This window comes from Lolium rigidum, chromosome 4, assembly GCF_022539505.1.
Source record: "Lolium rigidum isolate FL_2022 chromosome 4, APGP_CSIRO_Lrig_0.1, whole genome shotgun sequence".
NCBI classification, from domain to species: Eukaryota; Viridiplantae; Streptophyta; class Magnoliopsida; order Poales; family Poaceae; genus Lolium; species Lolium rigidum.
In genome coordinates this window covers 83,179,107-83,184,859 of record NC_061511.1, presented here as the reverse complement: position 1 = coordinate 83,184,859, position 5,753 = coordinate 83,179,107, and positions in this window count along the sequence as shown.

Below are 5,753 nucleotides of genomic sequence, written 5' to 3'. Positions count from 1 at the left end.
CCTCATCTGTATAACTGCCACGAAGATGACGCCGGATGAACATATCAACCACAGATAGATCAGTGGTAAACATAGAAGGATTACGCCTGAAATGAGCCTTCAGCTGCACATGTATACAACAAAATTTATCAATGTCAGAGATGGTAGCATGTAAAAAAAAAGCTGAAACAAACATAATGTAATGACGGGGTAGATTCAACATGTACATACCGGCAATGCACCAAAAGATCCATCAGTTTTCCTATCCAAATCAGATACAAGTGAGATTAGACTGTTCGTCCAGATTGCGCAGCGAGGTAAATCATCTGGAAGATTTACTGCATTTGTCTCCAGCGAATCAACATAAATAATCTGTAAATGCAAAAATTATTAATACCCCCATAATTTACATGCTACTAACGCTTATAAAACAACTAAATGGTTAAAAAGGTGAAGATGAGATGTAGTTTAGTTTGGAGCACGTACCATAAGATATGGCATGCAAGCCTTGAACCAATTTTTCTTGTCCTTTGCTTTTGCAGTTTGGATAAGAGTATCAATTATGAACCTGGGCCAATTCAAGGTTTTGATGGCTTCTACCTTTATCACAGGAGGGTAACATTTTGGACTGACTTTTATGCCGGTGGTTGGAGCAAAAACTGAGCTAATCATGTATATGATGAACTTTCTGAGATATGAATCATCTGCAGGGTAAGATGGGCCTAGTTCCTTCTCCAGATCTGAAACATTTGGCTGCACGCCATCTGTGATCCCAAGCATGTTCAGAATGAGACTAGTAGCATCAACATCTAGCCGATAAGGAACGACAGAACTTCCATTAGGTACTCCCAAAACATTCACAACGGACTCGGAAGTTACAGGTATCTTGCCCCTTTCACCAAAGTTCAGCACACAATTGTCTTGATCAAAGCAACCCATCAGAAACCTGCACAACTCAGGAATAAGCTTGGAACACTTCATCTTAATGATTCCTCCAAAATCTGACTGTATTAGCAAATTCTTCTGGTCTTCAGTCATATTCTTGAAAACTCTGACAAGCTTCATGGGAGATGACCGATTGAAAAGATTACTCTGCCATTAAAACATCACCCATATGAGTCAGTAGTTCAGAAAAAGCATTGATATATTACAAAATGCAGAAAAAACAAAAACATAAAGTTAAAGTACCTGGTTCTTAACTTTGAGCACCTCTTTTCCAGGCTCAGCTTCTTCCACATTTGCAGTTGGAACTTGAACATTTTCTTCTATTATTGGTGCCTATTTCATCTTGCTCCTCCTCAGCTACTTCTTTGTGCACCCCTGTTTCATCCGCCATTCCTTTCAACTTGAGCCTCCTCCTCATCGCGCTGAGTTTTGAGTGTGCTTCCTTCACAGGATTTTTCGGTGTGCGAGAGGACTTCTACAAAACAGAAACACAAAGTAAAAAAAGGAGTAAGATGCAAACACATAAGACACACAAAAAAGGAGTAAAAAAGGATTAACTCGTTGGTCCATACCATTTGGGGACAAGATATTTTGGTGGACACAGTATAATCACCACCCTGTAACAGAAAACAACGGAATCAGTAGAAAGCATGTATGTAATAGAAGTACATTTATGTTGATTAAATTCCAAAAATTACAAAAAATGCAGGTAAAAAAACTAAGAAAGAATACCAACAATAAAAAATACATCCAATGATGATTCATGACCTATGCTTAGGCTACCGGTATGTGTTAACTAATGGAAATATACATCCAGTATAGTCTACTTAATTCCAAACATATATTCATCCCAACATGTATTAACTCCTGGAAAAATACATCCAATATGGTACACTGATGTGTCTGGGATGTACTAACTCCCACAAATAAACATCCAATTATGATATACTTAATTCAAAAAGATATCATCCTGCGATGTATATACTGCTGGGATGTATTAACTCTTTGAAATATACATCCAACATGGTACACTCATGTGTCTAGGATGTAATAAACATCCAATTATGATATAGTTAATTCAAAAGATATAATCCTTGGATGTATATACTGCTGGAGGTATTCATCCTAGGATGTATTTACTACTAGAAAATATACATACCAACAAGTACAATTGCAAGATGAAATTGATAGTACTACATGAATAACCGAGCTAAATTGATATAGTGTGCAACCTGTCGAAATATTACTGGTGCAAAACATGACTGCAACCACAACAACCATGTTGTCTACTGCAGCCCACAAAATTACTGCAATACACTTCCGTAAGGAGACTCCGAATATAAAACCTTCAACCACTATTTGTTTGAGGGGAAAAAAGATGCACCAGGGTTGGGTACAATTGTCGTCTGGAAAAGTGAAATTGTGTTTTCATGATAAACAACACATTTGTTGTCTTCATAAATTATTTTTCTTAATGCTAAAAAACGATAAGGTGAAAAAAGCTCAGCCTGGGCGGCTAATAGTTCAGCAAATTTCAATCGACTAAGAAATAGCAAATCAAATTTTAGTTTAATTTTACCTAGTATATACTCCCTCCTTCCCAATTAAGAATGCATATTAGGTTTGGTCAAATTCAAACTTTACAAAGTCGGTCGAACTATATACGAAAATATATTATCTTTAATAATATGAAATGCATATAATATAAATTATATTTGATGATGACCCTTATAACAGGGAGCGGTGTTTTGGAACATGGGTGCATATGCTCCCTTTATTTCGAAATGCATCTTACATACATTTTAAATTTGAAACTAAAAATTCGCACATACATCTTCACGTGCTACGTGCTCACAAAGTCGTTTCATAAAAAATTGACTTATCATGTGATGTGTGTAAAAAAGATAAAATTTAGTGCTAAAAATAATGTTTTTCACAAGATAAACTTTCTCTTTTTTATATAGACCACAGCTAGTTTCATTGGAAGAATGAATTTCCTTACTGAGTATGTTTTAGATTTGGAAAAAATAGAGCTGCAAACCAGTCGAGTTCGAAATTTCGAGTGGAACAAGCTATGACTATGAGTTCGAGGCGGCGCAGATCTTGGAGGCAAGAGAAGGATGGCCGCCAGAGAGGTGAGAGGCCGGAGAGGGGAGAGGGGAGAAGGGAGAGTGAGGAGAAGGACGAACGGCCGGCGGAGCAGGGATTGGTCGGAGAGGGGACGGTCGCCGGAGGAAGATGCTCGGGTCATCGCACCCAGCATCGCCACCTCTGTCGCGAGAGAGCGCGAGGAATTCCTTCCCCACCTACTGACTCGTGGAATGATCTCCCCGGGAATGCGGAGGAAGGGCCGGGGATCCCTCTCCCACGTGAGCGACCAAATGGATCTGTAGGTTTTCCCGGGTTCGTTTCGCCTCGGTTTTTCTCGCCCGGGGAAAACGCGGGGAAGCCCCCGGGAAGGGCTGCAACCAAACGAGCCCTAAAGATGACGGATTGGGAGAAGCAGCAGGTGACCCTGGAACAAGACTGGGGTATGGTTCGGTTTGCTTCAGGAAGCGGTCAAAATTTCAGAGAATAAACATCTCCGATCGGCAGCCTGCAAGATCTGGAGCAGCAACTTATCAACTCGGGGACGAATAAGGCATGATGAACTAGAGAAGCAAAACGAGGTGGGGAGATGTAGTACGGCTAACCTTCTGCAGAGGAGAAGGAAGACGAGCACCAACGGCGGGCCATCGTCGTCACCGGAGGAGACATGAGGTCGAGGCGGCGCAGATCTTGGAGGCAAGAGAAGGATGGCCGCCAGAGAGGTGAGAGGCCGGAGAGGGGAGAGGGGAGAAGGGAGAGTGGGGAGAAGGACGAACGGCTGGCGGAGCAGGGATTGGTGGGAGAGGGGACGGTCGCCGGAGGAAGATGCTCGGGTCATCGCACCCAGCATCGCCACCTCTGTCAGAGTGCGCCTAGACCCATTTTCCGTTGGGTTCCCAAATCTCCCCATCCACGCGAAAGAGCCATCCGCCACCGTCTCCACCACACACGACCACAATCCCTCAACGCAACCAGCAGCGGAGAGCCGACGAGTGCCGCATACACTACTCGCCCACGTAGCTGCAGCGCATGTACCCATTCTGGCACATAGCATCCAAGGAGAGCCGGGGTTAATAACCTGCAGATGTTGGATTGTACACATTATTTGTTTCTTCAGTTTCATTGGAAGTTCTAACTTTATGGGTTCAACTTCAGTTTCATTTTAATGTACAAGAATATTGTTGAATATCCCTTTGTTCCATTATTCTTGAACTGGTCATCTCGCAATAGTGTATCACGTTGAACAACATCTACATGAAGGTTACTTATTAGCAAGACATTTTGAAAAGGAGATTAGGGCATGTACAATGGTGATGACTCAGCTGTCTGTAAGTGGTGGTTATATGTAATTTTGATGATGTGGAGGAAAAAGAATGATGAGAGAGAGAGTGAAGCTGTCTGTAAAGTTACAGACAGTCTATAGCATTCTTACAGACAGCTTACAGACTACGAGTTTACTATTGTATGAAAGGTGTCTGTAACTTATACTCACATATGGTTATGGCTAAAAACAGACAACTTACAGACAGACTATTGTACACATTGTCTATACTATTGTCTAGATATGAACATGTAGTAGTATTACAGACACCATCTGTCTAAACCAATGTACATGCCCTTAGGAGTTCAAACAAGAACCTTGTTAGCAACTGACTAACTACACAAAAAATGACAGTAGCTAGAATTAAACAAGCAGGTAATCTGCCTTTCACCTAATACGTGACGGAGGTTTTTTTATAGTATTAGTTTTGGTGAAAGTCAGACTATTAAAAAAAATATCAATTTGTTTTTCGAGAAACTTCTCAATTTTTTTTACCTGAAAAGTTCTTGATTTTATGGACGTAGCTACAGAGTGTCCGGTTACTCGTTTGTCTTACGGAGTGCCCCCCTTTCGAAATGGAATCTTTCCTAAAATAGCATGTGGGTCCTACTTTTGACAGCGACATGTAACAACTGGGGACAACCTGGCCACGTGCTGTTTTCCCACTCGGTTTCTTTCGCGCAGCGCGCTTCGTGTGAAAAGGAGGCCCAGCTGGTCCAGTTAAAAACAGAAAGCAACCAAAAACTACAGGACAAAAAACATCTGGACTCTTCCCATCGGTCCCGATCCAAAACCTAGCTCCTCTCCTTCTTCCTCCAGTAGCCGCCGTCATTCTTCCCCCATGTCCTGAGAACTCCTGGATCTCGATTTCACTCAGAAAATACATGTGTAGAAGTCGAATTTACACAGGAAATTACATGCAAGGAGAACGTTAATCAGGATGAAGCATCAAGATCTCCTACCTGGACGTCTTCCTTAGTAAGGTAATGTACTTCCATATCCAAGATCTGTCAAACTGTTACTTCTGATGTATAAAAGCTAGCAAAATAACTTTGAACAAACAGTCTAGCACATGTAACAAAAGAGATTTCATGCAGTAGGATGCACTTTTGTAAAACAAGAACAATCCCAACGCAGAACATGCATCAGTAGGTTGTATATAGTTCACCCTTGATGTACAATCCAGGGGAAAGTACATTAAGTTCCATAACCATAGTAGTAGTAGTTTCTAGTTTGTAACCATAGTAGTGGTAGTAGTTTGTAGAACATACCCAGCTGAACAGAGAAATTGCTGCATATGGAAGTACCAGAACTACATGCATATGAACATCTGAACCAAAAGAAACAAAGTGAACAACTTTTTGGACTGCAACACAAGGTTTTGTTGAAGGCACCAGTTATAACTAGCATGAACATGAGG